Source organism: Canis lupus, chromosome 26 (assembly GCF_003254725.2).
Source record: "Canis lupus dingo isolate Sandy chromosome 26, ASM325472v2, whole genome shotgun sequence".
In the NCBI taxonomy this organism is placed as follows: Eukaryota; Metazoa; Chordata; class Mammalia; order Carnivora; family Canidae; genus Canis; species Canis lupus.
In genome coordinates, this window is record NC_064268.1 from 36,729,470 (window position 1) to 36,749,490 (window position 20,021).

The following is a 20,021-nucleotide window of genomic DNA, read 5'->3' on the forward strand; positions in this document are numbered from 1 at the left end:
GGAGGGACAGAGAAGGACGCACGGTGTCCGCGTGGGGCCCGCCCCGCCCCGAGCGCTACCGGGAACCAGAGAGCAGACAGGCAGACCACACGGATCTTCAACCTACGGCCCACGGACACGAGATATTAAAAAAAAAAAACTGTATACACACACTTCCCAAAACACATCAAATATGCAAAATATCTGATAAGACTATGGGCGTGGGTATATATATATGTTCACTGTACTATTCTCTGTATTTTTCTAAATGTTTAAAATAGTTCATAATAAAAAACATTTAAAACTATGAAAAACAAAACATAAAGCCACTACTCCCTGCACAAAGAGCTGGCCAGTCGGACTGATTCATTTGCAAACCTTCTAGAAACAGAGAAAATCTTATCGTGATCTATTTTGTTTTTAACACCATGCTCCACAGCTGAAAAAGCCACCAGATCAAGATGGAAATGAACAAATTTAAAAGATAGGAATCCAAGCGAAAAAAATCGAGGTTTTCATTCAGTCGAGGCTTCCCTCATGCTCCACCAAACCCTCTGCAATGGAAAATAATAAAAGAATAACAGGAAGACATAACCACTTCCTTTTTTTTTTAAAGAAGGAAAGAGGTTTTGTTGGGGTTTTTTGTTTGTTTGCTTGTTTTTAAGAAAACTCTAACCCCAACGTGGGGCTCAAACTCACAACCACAAGCTCCACCGACCGAGCCAGCCAGGTGCCTTGTAACCACCGTCTACTAGGCTCTGGCCTCAAGAGGGAAGCCCTGCGCCCTGCGCCCCCGCGGCTGGGCCCCTATGGACCCAATCCCCTAACACCTCACGACGGGCACGCTGTCCCCCCGTCGCTGCTGCAGGCCGGCAGGCACCCAAACCTGCGTCAGGCAAGAATCCATCCATCACGCTGTATGCCGCCCTACGTCTGGCGTTCTCGCACTCGTTCTCCACAAACTTCTGCGCCACACGAACAAGCCCATCTGACATCATCTCCACCAGGCAGTTCAGTAAATTAAAAAAATAAAGAAATCCAAGAAATCAGTCTTTTAAGATACGCAGTCTCAGAATCAGTACCTCCGAATGTTACAGCGATAAAGAAAATTCAGGGTAAAGAAAATTGTGCAATCCTCTCTAGTCATAAAATAAGTACTGCATATTTTAAATTGCGCAGCCATAGAATTTGAAGGGACCTTAACAATGCGCTGGCAACAAACCCCTGAGACACAAAGACTGAGTTCTTGAACTCAATTCCTAATACTCTTTATCTCTAAACATTTGTTACCGCGAAGTGTGCAAAATTTGTGCTGTACGCCGCGTCGGAGGAAGGGGGCAGGCTAGAGCACGTGGGAGCAGGTTGAGATTTTAGCATTTACTGAATTTTTAAACATTAAGTAGAGAATGAAGCTTGAAATCCGTGCCATCTGTCCCAGCCGGGGGCTCAGCCATCCTGGAAGTGGTGTACAGGTCAGAGGCCAACGACTGGCCCTAACCTACACCCATCAACGCCCTGCACTTCCCGTCCCTGCCCACGCAGCCGGCATTCTGGGCTCACGCCCTGACCGTGCCTCCCAGGCAGCGAGGAGCCCTCAGTCAAGCCCAGCAATGGGAGCCCTCTCCCGGCCAGGCCCCCAGCCCCACAAGACCCGAGCTCGAAGGGAGGGCACGGGTCCCCGGGCGCGGGCCTGCACACTGCAAGGCTGAGGGGTGGGCCTCGGGGAACCATCACAGGTCCAAGTCGGGTGGACGTGCCGGGGAAGGACTCACAGGACGGGCCCTCAGGACCCGTGAGGACGAAGGAAATGACAGCAGTGAGGTCCAGGACCGGCGACGAGGGGAAGGATGGGGATCAGCAATCTCGGCGGCGTGGTCAGGAGGCTCAGACGGAGGGGGCTCCGCGGAGGGTGGAAGACACAGACACGGGGGCACACGCTGGGGGCACGTGCCACTTCCCTCTTCATATCTCAACCTCCTCGGAAGGGGGGGCCCACTCTCCACAGCAGGGGTGAAGGCACCAATCACTTGCCCCCACCCCCGTCCACCAGGGGACATGCAGGCAGGAGCCCCGTGTCTCTGCCACGTTCTCGCCACCAAACGGCACCACGACCATGACTTACGGGGCAGGGGCAATGCAGCAGGTGCCCCGCTGCCTCCAGCTGTCAGGTGCACAACATAAGCCGAGTGCACCTGCCACCCGGCGACTGCGCGTCCGGAATCAGAGGCTGTGCGCTCACCTGCGGCCTCGAAGGGCTCAGGGCACTGAGGCCCGTCATCGCTCCGCCCAGACCTGGCGCTGCGGATACCCAGCAAGCTGAGCCGAGACGTTAAGTCAGCCGAGCCCGCGCTTCCCCTCCGAAGGGCACTAGCTGCCTGCCTGCCAAAGCGTCTATGTGAACCCCAAGACGGAGGCTCGCTCGTGCTGTGGCTCGGTGCACGCCCCGGGCCCCAGGCCACCGCGATGACACGCAAGGGCCCACGGCTGTAAACACGTGTCCAGTGCGGCTGCCCTCCTGGACGGCCCGAGCCCCGGGCAAACGCGGGCGGCGGCAACACAGTGGCCCGACGCTACCCCAACCGTGGCGAATGTCGCTAGGCTCTCATCGGCCCCTAAGAGCACAAAACGTTTCAGGTCTCCTCCACAAACAGGAAGCCAGCCTCCCACATCTGCAACACGCCGCCCCAGCCGGCAGGACGACCTGCACCCCCCGCACCCCTGCCCGCCTCCGGCCCCACAGGTGCAGGAAACGCGTGCATGCAAACCCAGAGGGTCCCCGCGGGGGGGGGGGGGGAGCAGCCCCTCCCAGCCACACCGCTGTCCCTATCGAGAGTGCCCGAGACCAGCGACGAGCGCCCTGCGCAGCACTGCGGCAGCCCCTCACCCCGGGGCCGCAGCAGGTGCCTGTGACGTGCTCAGCGGCCCAGGCTGAGCCAAGGGGCCGACAGCTGGGCCCCAAAGAGCAAATGCCTGGCGGTTTTCCCAGAACACAGACAGGCCTCGGTGAAGGCCGCCGCCGAGCTCACGGGCCAGCCCGCGCTCACGCACACTCTTCCTCAGCGTCCCGTAAGCCTACCTCGCCGGGGAGACCCAAGGGTGAGGATGCCCGAGTGCGCCCCGGCCAGCGAGCCTCACCGCTCAGCCCCGCCAGCCCCGCTGTGAGCCCGCAGGGGGGCGAGCGTGTCTAACAGTCACGCGGTCACGGTGTCGCCTCTCACTCCACAATCGACGGGAGCGAGAGGGACGTAGAGCCGGTGCGTAACGGGCGCAGGATGTCCGCTCGGCGACAAAGTCCTGGAGGGGGACGGGTTAGGGCTGCACAACACGGGAGTCCACTTAATGCCACGAACTGTACACTTAAAACTGGTTAAATGGTCAATTTTATGTCACGTCTACTTTACTATAATTAAAATAAGATAAAAGATGTTTGTAGTCTTTGGCAGCAAATCACAGATTTGGAACATTCCCAGTCACATCCTAGAAATAGTGTGTTTTAAGCCCATAGAAATAAAACGTACATTGCTACGTATCTAAGGACCCACCAGAGCTGTCCGGCTCCCGTGCTTCCACACCCAGACCTGGTCCTGGGCTTCGATCTGGAAGGCTAAAGACCTGAACGCCTCTTCGAACGTTTCTGGCGCCCCTGACCTGGCATCTGACGGAGGCGTCGCCGCTCGGCACGGCGACAGCAGCATGCCAACGAGGCCCATCATCTGAATATTTCCTATTAGCCTCAGAAGAGTCGATCCCAAATGTCTGTGAGCGTTCCAGGTGAACCTTACAAGAGCTCTTCAAGGGACCCCTGGGTGGCTCAGCAGTTCAGCACCACCTTCAGCTCAGGTCATGACCCCGGGGTCCTGGGATCGAGTCCCACATGGGGCTCCCTGCGTGGAGCCTGCTTCTCCCTCCCTCTGCCTGGGTCTCTGATCCCCCCCCCCGGGTCTCATAAATAAAAGATTTTTTTTTTTTTAAAGATCTCTTCTGCCAAACACGAGCCACGTGACGCCCCAGGGAGTGCCGCGTACTTGTGACTTACACAAGCACGTATGTACCTACGACACGACAGACGTGCTGGGTGTTCAAACAGGATGGACCAGCCGGTTATCACCCATTTTAAAACGCTGCTTGAATAAAATTCGAACAGTACCTTGCAGGGCGCCGAGGGCACACAGCCTGCTTACGAACAGCATCGCAGAGCACGCTGACCTGACAGCACCCGCTGCTAGAGGTGGGGCGCCTGGGGGGCGAGCTACCTCTCCAGACCCGTCGGTCACCTCCTCCAGGGAGGACGCTGAAGCCGGTGCGCGGCAAAGTCCAGATGCAGAGGGAGCCTGGGAAAACAGCGGTTACCTCGAAAGGCAGTGACACGGCCCCGCGGTCCCAGGGCCAGGGCTCGGGGGTGTGCTCTCCTCTCAGGGGCTGCGCGAGGCAGGAGCCGCCCACAAACACGCTGGGAAGAAAGCCCTACGAAGGCAACAACCTCGCCTGTGCCTCTGAGGTCCCCCACATACCCTCTTTCGCAAGCACCACGCCAAGGAGGTGAGGGGCCACCTCCACAAACCGCACCCTCCTCGCCCAGGACGAGGGGAGGACCCGCGGACAGGCGAGTCTGCGACTTGACAGGGTCAGCAAGTGGGAGGCGGGCGCCCCTCTGGTGCGTTACGCTGACCGCTGGCCCACACGTCTCCACATGCGCTTCCTCTTGCCACCCTGTCCCCCCCGCGGAGCCAGCCCCGACCCGGCCCCCGCTGGGACTCGGGCATCCTGTGCCACGGCCCCGTTATCATCTCCTAATGATTCCCATGAAATCTCAGACTCCCACTTGCATCCCAGAAGCTCATTCTAGAGCCGTGAGATTTCCTTCTGGCAAAACAGGTCCTTTGAACATTCCCTCTTTTGGCATTTGGCCTGTTCACCGAGTGCACACCCAGTGATCGGATAAAACCGACGGGCGGGACGCAGGCCAAGACGCCAACCGCGGTTATCAAGCGGAGCTGGGACTCTGAATGACGTTCTGTTTGCTTACGTGTTTTCTAAATGGGGGAGACAGACAAAAAGGAGGGGAGGGCGGGGAGAAGGCGGGAGGGGGTCTTCTAAAGGGAAACCAAACCCAGGCTAGAAGGCAAAGGTGGAGCAGCCTTCGACAGCCTCCCTGCCCGGGCGCGCACCCACCCCAGCACCCACCCGCCCTTGCACAGCCCGCGCCCCTGAGCGCTCGGCAGGCCACCACCCGCGGCGTCCTGAGGTCCGTCCTGAGGTCCCCCGCGGGCTGCCTTCCCCAGGGGGCCACCCCCAGGAGCAGGCCCCACGCCTTCCCAGCCTCCGTGGTCTACACCGCCAGCGATGGGAAGCGCACGCTGGTTTTTAGTCCCCCTCTGCGTGGAAGAGCCATCCTACAGCGACCGGAGGGTCGCGCTGTCACCCCATGAAAAAGGTGCCACCTGGACCAGGATCCAGACCCCGCCAGGATTCGAGAAGGGATCCAGACCAGTGACTTCCAAGGGGGTATCGTGCTCCCCGTGGCTGCAAACACCACAGACGAGAGGACGTCAGGGGCAGGGGCTCGACGGATGCGGGCCCGAGAGAGGTGCCGGGGACAGGAGCCAGGAGGCAGGGCGGGGGCGCCCCAACCCAGAACCACGCACCGCCAGCCCTTCCCCCTGCGGAGTCTCGCACCGTGCGGGGAGACGAGAAGGCTGCGGGGAAGACACCTCCGGGACGCCCTCCCGACCTCTAGGAAACCGGCATCAGGTCAGGGACTCACAGGTAAAGGGAGACGGGGACAGGGCTTCCCAGGGCCAAGCTGCCTGCCGGGAGCCCCTCTCTGCACAGTCCCCGCCCCGAGAACGTGGACACTCTGAGAAGGTGAGTGGGACTTAGCTTCGTCCCCAGCACACCACAGGCCTGCTGAGGGACGCACGGTGCCGGGGGCACCCGGGGGCACTGGCCAGAGGAGCCACCAGCCTAGACTCTCCACAGAAGCACCACGTACCTTCCTGCACGTGACAACTTTATAGAACGACTTTCTATAGGATCATCCTTCCAGGTAGCATTTTCACGGGCTGCCTGGCATTCCCGGCGTGGACGTTCGTCAGCTGTGGCACCGCTCTGGGGCAAACCCGAACCGCTCCACCTACTCGCGGGCGCGTACCCGTGCCAGCCCTCCCAAAGGTCACCCTCCCCGGGGCCTTCAGTCCAGGGCCGGACGCTGGGCTCCCGGGCTCGAGTCCTGCATGGGGCTCCCTGCTCAGCGGGGCGTCTGCGTCTCCCCCTGCCCCTCCCCGCTTGCGCCCACACGCTCTCTCCCCCAGATAAATCTTTGAAAAAAAAAAAAAAAAGCTGCCCTCCACACACTCACCTTGAAGGACAGCCGTCGTGAACCCTATCACTGGCATAAACTACGGGCGCTCCTAGCTAGCGCAGGGGAATCTCAAGCGGAGCTCTGACACCAACAGCCCGAGGCCTAAGCGTGCCCTGCACACCTACCTTCTGCACCGTCCGGCCCAGGGTTCACCGTCCCCGTGGCCCCGTGCGATGAGCCACACTGGGCATCCCACCCGCCCCTTCTCCCTGGCGGCGGCGGGCCCCTGAGTCCTCGGGGGAGCAACGGGCCCTGTCGAGTCCCCTGTACCCCCCAGACCCCGGCGTGCACCGCCTCCCCCGAGGGGCCCTCCATCAGTCCCTCCAACAGGGGGACAGGCAGGAACAAACACCCTCCAGCAGACACTTTAACTTTCTTTAAAAAGGACCTTTCAGAGATCTTCGCGGTGAATTTAGCAGCCGCGTCAGACACCCCACGAGAACGCACACACCCCAAGGTGCGGCTGCTCCCAGCGGCTTCGTGAAACCCACGCCGAGGCAACGGGGCTCGAGCCGTGGGCTCCCCCGGCCTGCCGGGGGCTCTAACTCAGAGGCAAAGCTGCTGTCGCCGAGGGCGCCGTGGAAGCCCCTAACCCCGCGGCCTCTCCAGTCACTCGGCTGTCGCGACACAGGCAGCAGCCACAGGCCAACGTCACACGCCCCCTGCAAAGGGCAGCGCAGCCACGAGGCGGCCCGGGCGCGGCGGCGTTACCGGGTGCCACCCCCTCCCTGGAGGGCCCGAGTGGGCGGACGCCGGGCCACCACCTGCCCTCAGCCTCGCCCAACGTCAGGCGGCCGCAAGGATTCTCAAGGCTTCGGCCCAAGACAGAGCCATCCGACAACGACACGGACCTTAGGGCGGAGAAAGCGAACGAGCGGGGCCGGGACAGGCTCTGGGACATGCTCTGAGACAGGCTCTGGGACAGGCTCTGGGACGAGCGCCGTAGACACGAGCAGGACAACAGGCCCCGTGGTCAGAGCAGTGGCCACCAGGCTGGGCGCAGATGCCAGTCCCGGCGCAGCGGCTCCGAGCGCCGCTCGGCCCCCACCGTCCAGGGAACGGTCCACACCACCCGCTCCTCACAGGGGCTCCCTCCGTCACAGGGGACTCTCTGGGTCGCCCCCCGCCACCGCATCCCAGGACAGCCGCCTGCACTGCTGCAGCCACACACAGGGGACCCACCTGACCACCCCGCGATGCAGGTGCCTCGATTCCCGTCGCATGCGGGACAGCCAGTGCCCCCCAGATCCGCTGCCCCGTCGGGCACCCCCACCCACGGGCAAACTCCAGGCTGGCTCGGGGTCCTCGCCCTCCCGCTTCTGGTTACGAGAGGACCCCCGTCTGGCACCAGCTCACGGTGGCTCAGGGGGTTCACACACTCACGGTGCATGCGCAGCCAGGGACACCTGCCCCCACAGGTGCCGTCCCCGGTGACCTCACCGAGGAAGGGCCTCGAGCTCAGCCCAACGAAGGCTGCGGGTTCTCACACAGGCCAGGTTCTCTCCACGGCCTTCGGGTCCCAGGGCCTGGGCTCCAGCACAGCAGGCCGCCGGCTCCTCCCCACCTCCACACCCCCAGCTCCCCCTCCCTCCCCAGGGTACCGGCTCCCCCGCTCCACCACCCCCCCCCCCCCCCGCCCCGTCCCCCACCACCTCCACCCCCCAGGCCACCGACCGCCCTCACCACTTCACCACCCCCCTGCTCCCCCCCACCCGTCCACCCCCAGGCCACTGACTCCCCCACCACCTCCACCAGCCCGAGCTCCACAGAAGGAACCCACTCGGCTTCCTCTGCTGCCGCGCACACCCGCCCCCGTGCCCCCAACACACACACACACAACAGCACACACCTCCCCCCCCCCCCCCGCACCCTCTCCCCCGCCGAGGGTCATGAGAGTGGAAAGCTCTCTGCCCAGCGCCCCTTCCCGTTGCACCCCTGCACTCCCCTCAGCCACTTCCCTGGCCTCCGCTGCCGCCCCCACTGCTGGGAGGGGGGACCCCGGCCAGCTCTCCCCCCTCCTCCAAGAGCAGTCTAGGGGAACCCCATCCGCCACCTTGCCCGCAGGGTGCTTGTGCTCCTGCCTCACCATCCCCAACCTCGTGACCCCAGAGAGCTCGGTCCCCAGCACCCCCACCCGGCCTGGGGGGAGTCCCCACCCCACCCACCGTCTGAGACAGGTCACGGACTCTGAACGACCAGACAGCCCCCACCCTGTACCTTTAACAACCTAGAAACTACAAGCACAAGCACTCGTGGCCGTGGCCGCTCAGGAGCGTGGTCCAGACACACAGCTCTTATTTCGGGGGAAAACACCCTGAAACAAGATTCTTTTCTACAAACAAGATAATAACAACGGGTGACTCGGGGCTCGTGCAATCCAGGACCAGCTGACTGGCTCCGAAACCGCGCACAGAGGAGCGAGCTGCCCAAGCTCAAGGCCCAGGCTCTGGCACAGGTGCCGGGCGTGCAGGGGTCTGTACGGCCATGCAGCAGGGCCTGGGCTGCTCCCTGCCCTGGGGGACGGGGAGGGGGAGAGGCGAGGGGAGGACAGCCTAAGTGAGAAATGCAAACCACTGCAAACAAACTGAATTTGGGATTTAGAACTTTGCCAAAGATTGTGGGCAAATAAAATAAAATCTTGTTTCTGATAAAGAATCTTTCTTTAAAACACTGATTTACCTTAAAGATAGAAAGCCATTCATCTCCTCTGGGTTTTAGGTTCCAGGAGGTACTAAACCTTAGCCACCTTTTTTAAAAACAAACCGTGGAGTGCCCGCTCGGACTTCCCACGCGGTTTCCGGGCGCAGTGCGATTCCGGTTCCCCTTCGCCGGCTGACCACGCGGCAGGCGCCCCCGACAGTCCCCTCTGCTGTCCACCTGGAAGCCCCGGGAGCAAGGGAGGAAAGACCAGACCAAACGGCACCATTCCGGTACCATCTCAGTGACCTTCCCCCATGTGCTGGCACCCCCGGCGCAGCCTCCCACCCCTGGCCCCAGGGGGCTGCACATGCAGGCACCAGGCTGCAGGCACCACCTGGTCGGGCACTCACCTGTGCCCGTCTGTCCCCCTGCCAGCCTCCCTTCCGAGAGCCCAGACCCCATCTGTCTCACCTCCGTGCCTCTTGAGGCTGAACGAGGTTCCTGCCCACTGCGGCCCTCGAAGCCCATTTACTGCCACCGTGAACCCCAGGCTGCGAGAAGGCCAGACCCGGGCATCCGGCCACCTCTCGTAGGGGCTCCCGGCGCTCCCCTGGCCATCCCCTCCCTGCCAGTCGCGTCCCCTCCCCAAGCAACACCCCAGCTGCGGGGTCAGGGGTGGGTGGCCCCACAACTAGCACAGGGAAGAGTCCCCTTCCTAAATACCATTAACTGGTGTGTTTTCCTCTGAGTTAGAATCTAAGTTCTAATGTCCTAAAAAGTCTTTCAAATCTAAAAATTTCTCACTTCATAGTCTTATGCATAACGCTGTTCCCAAAGAGGAAAATGCAGACTCGGTTGCAAACCGGAAAACTTTTGCCATAAAAACGCCGTTGCTCCTCCCCGAGGGCTTTCCCGCGTGTGGACCCTACACCAGGACGGGATGGGACTCAGACCCTTCTTTCTCCTCCTTTTCTTAAAGGGCCTTCGTACCACGGCTTCCTACTACAGTGAGGCCAGAGGAGAGGCTGCTCGGGCTCGCCACCGCCACGATGTGTCCTCAGCCACGACGTGTCCTCACGCACGGCTCTCTTCCCTGCGCCCCAACCTTTCCTCGGGGAGAAAGGACGGGACAAAGCCTCCTCGTGCCGATGGCAGAGCGAGGCGGACCCTACCCAATATGCGGGGCACCTCCCCGGATGGGACGGGCACTTCATGCTGCTACAGGGTCTTGAACTGCCCTCCCCAGTTCTCCCTCCGCCCTGGAAATCCCCGAGTTCGGAACCTGGGCCCGGACACGACCGCAGGCTCCGCGCTGGTCTGCCCCCCCTCGCCGGCCTAGAGAGCAGGACGGCGCGCTCAGCGCTCAGCGCGCAGTGTGGCCAGTACCTGCGGTGTCTGAACCTGGTCCCACCTGGTCCCACCTGGTTGGCAGGGGCCCCAAACAGGACGATCCCTCAGGGCTTCTTCCTACGCTGTTGGGCAAATGACCTGTGCCCCACTGTCCCCAGGTCCGAAAAGGGAATACTAATACTCTCCACCTCGCATGACTGTCCCAAGGGTCAGGGGCTCAGGCGGTCTCGGCCACGTGAATCCCTACGATGAATACGCCTTGGCCAGAAGGTCTGCTGAGCTTCCTGCCTGAGCCCTGACGTCCACGCGCTCGTTCCACAGCCCTGATGGAGGACGCGTGGGCCCCAGCAGGGCGGCACCAGGCCCCACGACCCCTCGAGGGCTATTCATGCAGTCTACAACCCGCGCGCCCTGCGCAAGCCTGGCAACGAGCAGAGGAAGTCCACCCTACAGAACTGTGGCTCCCACAGGTCTTTCTGGACAAAAGCCACCCAGCTCTGGGCATAAGGCCTGGTGCGCGTCAAGGAGAGACAGGAGGAACACGACAAATAGTAACAGAAGGAGTCACAAGAGTGACATTTATATTGTGATTAACTTGTGCCGGGCACTAAGCACCTGACGGACGTTACCTATGTGGTCCTCACGAGGACACCGTGAGGTTAGCTGCGGTTACCACACCTGACGGTGAGGGTCAGGGAAACTGAGGCACAGCAGGTTTCCATAACATGCCTAAGGTCCCATGGGTCCTGAACAGTAAGGCCAAGCCCTGAACCCACACACTCGGGCTCTGCCCAGGGCTCTGAGCCACGGCGCCACACAACACACAGCTGCTGGCCAGCCGAGCATCTGTCCGCCACTTGTTACCACGTTTCCCAAAGCAATGACTGCGACACTTACATTTAGGCACAAAACTCACTGCCGTGGGGTTGAACCCACTAGGCCCTCCCAGCCCGGGCAGAAATGCTAACGCACGTGGGGTCTCATGCTCTCGTGCTCCTGTCTCTGCTCTGGTTCTACCCAAGCCAGGCCGCGACTCACAGAGCAGCACACCTCCCTTCTCCCAACTCCCGGGACACACCACTTGACCCGCTATATACCGTCTATACCACAGAGTTCTCTAACGGCTCTCCCCCACGGGACTGCCGGAGTCTTGGAAGGTACCACACTCTCCGTGAAACCCCACAAAACTGGGTGGAAGCCCGGCCTTGCCCACATAGACGTAGATGAACCGGGGGTCCCACGGTTTACCAGTCGGCTGATTCACTTCGCTCTCCTGACACTCCTTTGTTACCAATCACTAGGAAGCAGGACTGAAGTGTGCAGCTATTTAAAGCCAGCATCAGGGGAGCTCTAACCCAACAGCCGCTGAACTGCAGCTGTTTCACAATCTGCAGGTCCTTCGCCTCAACCTGATCCCCCAGGGCCCCGGGAGGCTGCTGGGCTCCAGAGAGTAACCACGGGGCAGTCACTCAAGGCTGGTGAATGGAGGAGGATCCGCCCCCAAAGCCTGGACTCTGCCCACCTGAAAGGTTAAGACGAAGGAACTACCCTCAGAGCAACACCTTCTACCTTTGCAAACAACAAAAACCACCATCACCATGACAGAAAACCCTGAATTCTGTTAAAAAGTCATTTGTAAGAGATGAGATAACCATGTTCATGGATAGAATGACCCAGATGCCCCTACTTTCTCACAATTTAAACAAAGATTCAGGGGCGCCAGGAATCCCTGGGTGGCTCAGGGGTTGAGCGTCTGCCTTCAGCCCAGAGTGTGATCCTGGGGTCCCGGGATCAAGTCCCGCTTCGGGCTCCCCGCACAGAGCCTGCTTCTCCCTCTGCCTGTGTCTCTGCCTCTCTCTGTGTCTCTCTCATGAATAAATACATAAAATCTTAAATAAAAAAAAAAAAAAGCCAAGATTTAAAAAGTCAGTATCCTGAGTGAAAGGAGCCAGAGACAAAACAGTACCATACCCTGTGGTTTCACTTACATAAAGCTCTAAAAATGCAACCACGACTGCACAGTGGCAGAGAGCACACTGGGGGCGCTGCCCAGGTCTGGGGACACAGCGGGGACGGAAGGTCGGGGCGCTGGAAAGGCTCAGTATCTTCATGGTGCTGGCTCCCAAGTGCGTACATCTGTCGGAGTCCATCAACTTGTACACTCAGAACGGATGTAGTTATCAAACACAAATTACGATTCTATCGAGTTTTAAAAAGAGGCTCGTGTGTGCACGTGGGAACCCCGAGTATGAGAGACGTGGCTCATAGTCGCCTCCAAAACATTACGGAAAAAGTACACAACTTAGTGATGTAGGAAAAACTGGCTCACAAAACGGAAAGGAAGAAACGGCACCAGATCCCCACTTGACACCACGTGTGAAGATAAACCCCACATGGGTAAAGCCCTCGCTGTGAAAAACAGGAGTATGGAGCTGATGGAGGAAAACGGGTGCATCCCCGTGAGCCCCGGGTAATAAGGAAGATCATCGCCAGATCCCTGAAGCGCAACATAAGGCAAAACGTACTGGGCTCTGTCGAAACACACACTTCGGAAAGTGACCACGGACAAAAGGTGACTGACAGACAGCAGGACGGATTAACACGTAGAACATGCAAGAAGCATGTGCAAGTCAGCCCCGCAAGAAACGTCCCACAGCAGGGTCAGAGGCTCTGGGGGCTAGGAGATGCTCACACGCACTGAGAAGTCACACACCCTCGCGGGATGCGGGGCATCAGCCCTCCACGCACCCCCGCGGAGGCCGGGCTGGCGGCCTCTAGTGAAAACAGGCGTGCTGCTTCCTTCCGCCCAGGTGTTCCACTTCCGGGCACACGCCCTCACGGGAGGGTGTCCAAGTGTCCCCACTGTCACAATCCCCAGACGATCGGGGTCTGCCCCCAGGGTTTCTGAGCCAGGTCGAGGTCGGGGCCCGAGAATCCGCCTTTCCTAGCAGGTGCCAGGCGATGCGGCTGCCGCTGGGCTGCACACCGCTGCGCCAGAGACGGTCCCGCATCCACCTGGAGAAGAAGGCACACAGGACGCTCATCCCAGCTCTGCGCGGCCGAGGCGAGCCAAGTGTCCCTCGCCAGGGAAAGGGGTGATCGAGCTCATGCACGCACAGCAGCCCAGCACAGGAACCAGAGCAACGCACGAGATCGCACCTACGCGGACACAGAGCTCCCCAAGTCCTGAAAGAAGTTTTCCCCGCTTTTATGCATGGCTGCAGACTCCCGGGATGAACACTGGGATGCTGGATGAAATGGAAACCCGGTGCGACCTGCAGCACAGCACCACTTGCGTAAGCTGAAGACGCACACCCACGAACACCATCTTTAACGGGGACGCAGACACACCCAAGGACATCTCCAAACCGGCGGGGAGAGGAAACGGAGTAGAAACGAAGCGGAAAAAATCAAACCAGAAAGGGGCTTTGCACAGGGGGGATCCTGCGCCAACAACGGAGGCCGACTCTCAGCACCTCACGTCTAAGAGGTAAAAGGCGCCCAAGCGGCTCGAGGGTCCACTGGCCTGCATTTGCACGCAGGGGCTGCTTCAGGGGAAGCCCCCAGGACTTTCCAAGTCCCTTCAGCACTCGGAGACGGAGGGGGACCGTTCTGACACACAAGCCCCAGAACCCAACCTGCTACTGAGCACTGCATTTTCCCACCTTGACGTATTAGCATTTAAACAGAGCTGAGCCTCCGGCTCCTTCTCCGTGCACCTGTCTGTGCCTGTGTCTACAGGTGCATGTGGGTCTCCCTGGATCTGTGCCTGTCGGGGGGTGGGGGGGAGCAGGGGGGAAAGCCTCAGGAAGGGAAGGGAGCAGAGCTCTCCCGCAGGGACTCAGCCAGACTCGCTGGCCAGCATTCTATTCTGCTTCACTGAAACCAGAGGTCCCTTACGAAACCAAGCCCTTCCTGGCCCTTAACCTTCTCTTCCCCTTTCCTCACCCTCCCCGCCCCTGCATCCCACTCTGCTGCCCACCTCCCACATGCAGATGGCCGCATCATCTGGGGTCAGACTAGCTTACCAAGTGACAAACTTTACAGCCACAATGCCCAGAATGTGGGCAGAGACAACAAACGACCATTTGTACTCCTGACCAAGGCCCTCTAACACAAAGGCCAAAGCCTTTAGCACCAGGCATGCCCTAACAGTTCTTCCAAAAGACTAGTTATTGCCACCATAAAAAAAAAAAAAAAAAAAAAAAAAAAAAAAGGCAAAGAAAAAGCCATCCATGACCTGTCACACCCCCTCAGGGGCACACAGCTTTTTCCAAGGACCATGGAACAGTTCACCACACAGAGTGGTTTCCACAGCGTAGGGGACGGTCAAAAATAAAAAATCACCGCTGATTGAATTTATGTGAGAAAATGCAAAAGATCCTTCTGGCAGCAGCTCTAAGCAAGCAAGCCCATGCCAGGAAAGTATGTCTTTAGGAAAAGAAGAAACAGATGAACAACTGGAGGAAGGAGCAGAAGAACAAAGTTAAAACGATGCATAGGCATGAGCTGGCCCGACACTCACGCCTCCCCCAGACAGGGGAGCCTATCCCCCCGTGCAAACAATCCAGGGTTTTTGTTCCCCAAACATGGTTTTGTCTTTTCCACTGCAGCACTTTTCACGGGATGGCAAAGGTCTAGGAGTGCTAGAGTCTTCCTGAAATGCTCTGTATAGAGACCGAGCACATTTGATGTGCAACAGGAGTATGTTTCAGCTTTTTAAAGAAACGTAGGATCGCTGTATGTAGGAGTCCTTTTAGATTTTCATGACATGCGTGAGCAAAGCATGTGGTTTTCTTTTCCAGCTGAATACAGGACCTGCCACCACATGAAAATTAAGGGACTTAACCAGGAAAACAAAAAGGTAAAAAGATTCAGTTTTCGAGCTAAAACTGAATGCCTTTGGTCAACACAGGCAATTCCAAGTTAGGAAAACAAAGTTCCTAATGTGCCAAAACTTAACGACGAGATTCTGTTAGGATTTTTTTTTTTTTTTAAAGGACAGCTGAATAAGCACTCACGGAGCATCACGAGGCGGGCGCTGTGCAAGATGCTTGGGATTCTCCAAGGAACAAGATATTGTCTTAATAACTGTGTCCCTTCATTTTAGTTTAATCCATCCCTTGAATTAATTTCTTTAAAAAAAAAATGCCGTCAGATGTCTTAAATAGCTTACCACCAGCCCTGCAGAGTTACAGAAATACATCCTACTATTGTATTAAAAATGTTAATTTCTAGTCTCTGAAGCAGAACAGAAGAAAAAGCCTCTTTCTCCACTTTGCACACTGCCATCGCTTCCTACAGAGTAACCCGCCCTGCTTTCCACCGTGCAGGGTAGCAGCTGGCCACCTCCTGCCATCCAGCAGGTCACAGGGCTGGAGAGACTCAAGCACACGCCACCTAGTTGAGGAGACACAGCCAGGAAGACCAAAAGCACTGAGCCTCCAGACTCAGAGCAGCAGCAAGGTAAGGCCACGGGCCGCTCTAGGCGGGAGGCAGCGCCCGGAGGTTCCCCCGAAGCTGGAGCCTCCAACAGGCGGGCAGGCTCGGCCGGGCTTCAGAGCTGGAAGGCTGCCACCTGCTGAATCACCAAGCCGCCCCGGCTTCCCTGGGAGCCCTGACCCGACGACAGGGACCTGAGGCCCCTGCTCCTCTGTGCATCCTACAGCCCCACCGCGGGACGCCTGGTGTGGCCCCTTCTGCACGGGCCCAGGCACCTGCCAACCCCTGGCCCAGGCACCTGCCGAGACCCAGCCTGGGGCAGCCCCTTCTGCATGGGCACTGGAAGCTGCTGAGCTGGCTCGGGGCGGCCCCTTCTGCAGGGCCCAGGCACCTGCCGACCCCTGGCCTGGGCAGCCCCTTCTGCATGGGCCCAGGCACCTGCCCACCCCCGGCCCATCCAGCCCCTCCTGCATGGGCCCAGGCACCTGCCGACCCCTGGCCTGGGCAGCCCCTTCTGCATGGGCCCAGGCGCCTGCCCACCCCTGGCCCGTCCAGCCCCTCCTGCATGGGCCCAGGCACCTGCCGACCCCTGGCCTGGGCGGCCCCTTCTGCATGAGCCCAGGCACCTGCCCACCCTCAGTCCATCTGGCCCCTTCTGTACGGGCCCAAGCACCTGCCAACCCCTGGCCTGGGCGGCCCCTTCTGCATGGGCCCAGGCGCCTGCCCACCCCTGGCCCGTCCAGCCCCTCCTGCATGGGCCCAGGCACCTGCCGACCCCTGGCCTGGGCGGCCCCTTCTGCATGAGCCCAGGCACCTGCCCACCCTCAGTCCATCTGGCCCCTTCTGTACGGGCCCAAGCACCTGCCAACCCCTGGCCTGGGCGGCCCCTTCTGCATGGGCCCAGGCGCCTGCCCACCCCTGGCCCGTCCAGCCCCTCCTGCATGGGCCCAGGCACCTGCCAACCCCTGGCCTGGGCGGCCCCTTCTGCATGAGCCCAGGCACCTGCCCACCCCCAGGCCGACCGGCCCCTCCTGCACGGACCCAGGCACCTGTTGACCCCCAGCCTGTCCAGCTCCTGCTGCACGGGCCCAGGCACCTGCCGACCCTGGCTCAGGGCGGCCCTGGCACCTCGCCGAGCCCTCGGGCAGCAGCCCTCCCCGACACCCCGCCGGCGCCTTCCCCGAGCCCGAGCCCGAGCGCCGCAGACGGGGCAGGACGGCGGGCCTCCCTCCCGTCCCCGTCCCCGGGGACAAACTTCCCTTCCGGAGCCGCCTCCCGCCGCTGCCCCCCCCCTCCCGCGCACCTGCCCACCCCGCGCCGACCCCCTGCCCCGAGGGCGGGCGCCGCGGCCCCGACGCTGCCCCGGACGCCCCGCTCGGCCCGGCCCGGGGCCCGCACCCCACCCCCCACCCCGAGGCCGCGGGACGCCGAGCCCCCGCGCAGGCCGCCCCCGCCCCCGCCCCCGCCGCCGCCCGGGCGCCCGCAGGCCTCGCCCACCCCGCCGCCCCCTGGGCCGCCCCGACCCGCAGGCGCTCCGCGGGGCCGCCCCTGTCATGCGGGCGCCGGGCGCTGGGCGCTGGGGGCGCGGGGAGCCGGGAGCCCGGGAGCCGAGGCGGCCGGCAGCGACCCCGCCGCGACCCCCGCCGCGACCCCCGCCCCGGGCCAACTGTCAGGCCGCCGCCGGGCCGTGGGGTGGGGGTGGGGGCGGGACCCCGCCGGCCGCCCTCCGCCCTCCGCCCTCCGCCCGCCCCGCCCCGCCCCGCCCCCGCCGCCCCCTGCGGCCTCGCAGCCCCCGCCCCCGCCCCCGCCCCCGCCCCCCGAGTGCCCGCCAGGTGAGCGCGCGGCCCGGCTCCGGCTGCGCCCCCGCCCCCGCCCCCGCCCCGCCCGCGGCCCCGGGTCCCGCTCCCCGCCCGCGCCCGCCCCCGCCCCCGCCCCCGCCCCCGGCTCACTTGCCCCGGAGCCGCCGCCGCCGCCGGGATTGCGCTGGCCGAGCCGCCGCCGCGCACCGAGGCCCGGGGCCGGGCGGCGTCGGGGCCCCGCCGCGGGATGCGCTCCCCGGGGACGCTGCCTGTCCCGGCCCGGCCCGCTCCGTCCCGCCGCCGCCGCCGCCGCCGCGCTGCTGCGAACGCTTCCGACTCGCCAGCGCGAGCCTCCGGCCGCCGAGCATGCCCAGTCCGCGGCCCGCGTCGGCCCGGCTCCGCGGCGGCCGCTCGTCCGGGTGTTGGCGGCGCCCGGGGAGGGGGCGGGGCCGCAGGGGCGGGGCCGGGGGCGGGGCCGCAAGCTCGGCCTCCAGGGGGCGGCCGCCGGGGCCCCAGCCCGGGGCGGGAAGGGAAGGACGGGGGGGAGGGGAGGGGCGGGGACAGGGCCGCCCCGCCCCCCGCCCGGGCCCCGCCTCCCGCCGCCCGGGCCCCGCCTCCCGCCGCCGCTCCGAGTGCCGAGGAAAACCCGGAGCCCGGCGGCGCCCGGACGGGAGCCCTGCGCATGCCCAGTAGCGCGGCCCGCCGCGGGTCGCCCCCACGGAGGTGCCCCGGCTCCGGGAGCCCGACCCCGCGGCCGGCTTGGGGTCCGGGCGGGCGGCGGGCAGACCGGCCTCGGGCCCGGGAGCCTCCGCGCGGGGCGGGGCCGGGCGGCCGGGGAGCGCGGGGCCGGGGGCTGGGCGAGCGCGGGAGGGGGCGCGGCGGGGCGGGCACGTGACTGTCCGCGGCCTGGGGGCAGCCATCTTCCGCGGCCCCGACCCGGGCGCGACCCCGGCCCCGCCGCGCACCTGCCGCCGCCCGGGACGGCCTCGCCGAAGGCCCGCAGGCGCGGTCCGTGCGGAGCGTCCTCGGAGCGCCGGCCTCCAGCGACGTGATCGGTCACGGAAGCACGCGGTGTAGACGCTGCCGAGGCGTCCACACCGCCGCCCGACCCCCCCCCCCCCGAAAAAAGCATAAACTTGAATTTTGCAAAGCACTCAGTGCTCCACTGCAAGCCGTCTTTCCAGAGTTGCTCATTTGTGACTTTTTCCCTTAATATTCTGCAGCTTTAAGTTGTTCCGAGACGGGCGGCCCAGGGTCCAGGGTGGGCGGATCCGGATCGGGCAGGGGTCACCGCAGGGCGCCCGCTCCCCCTCTGCCTGCGCCTCTGCGTCTCCCATGAATAAAGAACGAACATCTTTTTTTAAAAAAAGAAGAAATGCTCCATGATAAAGACCTTCCTAAGCCGTTTTCCATGAGGGATGTTAAGACTGTACGTAAGACGTGGGGGAAAAGCAAAATATAAAGCTGTTTCCACTTGATTCCACTTTCATACGATAATTCAGAGAGAGTCGTAATTTAGAAATCCAAAAAGAAGTTGCAAAGGCAATACAAGCAAATCCTGGGTAAAACACGTAAAAAAAAAAAAAAAAGACGAGTCTGGCTCAGCCTGAAATTAAATTCAGCCGATGGTCCTGAAGTCACTACCGTTAGTGACCAAAAAAGAAAAAGCTTTACGGAAAGCAATTCTTTCCTTTAGCCCGCAACCCTAAAGAATTTTTGCCAGTGCGTTTTTTTTTTATGAGAATTTTAATAAGCAACACATTGATTGTAAGATTCTAGGATTCTCAAGCCCCTGAAATGTCATAAATTACATTGTTGTCAAGACAACTATGAAATGGAAATGAATCACTTCCAAATCACAATCTGTCATTAAAATAAGTTTAAAAAAAAATCCTCAAAGCAAATACTGGGGGGAAACGGTTCACTTGCCAGAACAACACTTCCACCCGCCGAGCTGGTGCTTTAGCTGCACACGGAGGCCTCTCCCACCAGCTGCTGAAGAAGGCGGCGGTTCTGTCCGGTGGAGCCGCCACGAGCAGCCACGACCCACCCGCCTGCAGCCAAAGTCAGCGCTCAAGAAGCAAGGCGGCTTCTGCGTCCGGGGCGATTTGTCTCCATGGGGAGAGTCTGGAGCCACAGGGCCTGAGGAGCAGCCCCGAGACCTCGGGAGCCCCCCAGCCTTTGAAGCTCATCTGGCCAACCCACAACTTGGCGTCGGAACCAAGGCTGCCCAGAAGAGCCAGCTGCGGACGGCAGAACTGGTTCCAGGGTTCCGCCCTGGGCTTCGGTCCGGGCCGCCTCAACCCTCCGTGCTCCTTCCTTTGTGCACAGCGTGGACTCCCGGACTCCGAAAGCCTTAGGTTCTGCTACAGGTCCACAAAACACTGGAATTCACTGGAAGACACGGGGGTTCGTCGGAGCTGCATCTGCGGCTGGGGCAGAACTGGAAC

The 20,021-nt window shown here is 61.5% G+C and overlaps 1 protein-coding gene across 2 annotated transcripts in view; it reads right to left on the reverse strand.

The window, feature by feature from the left end:
- SGMS1 (sphingomyelin synthase 1) overlaps positions 1 to 17,848 on the reverse strand; it is a 251,242-nt gene extending 233,394 nt beyond the window's left edge. For both annotated transcript variants that reach the window (XM_025441443.3, XM_025441442.3), the window contains exon 1: positions 17,722 to 17,848. The gene's annotated coding sequence lies outside the window, so the exon portion shown is untranslated. The remainder of the gene's footprint in view (positions 1 to 17,721) is intronic.
- Between the last annotated feature and the right edge of the window lie 2,173 nt (positions 17,849 to 20,021).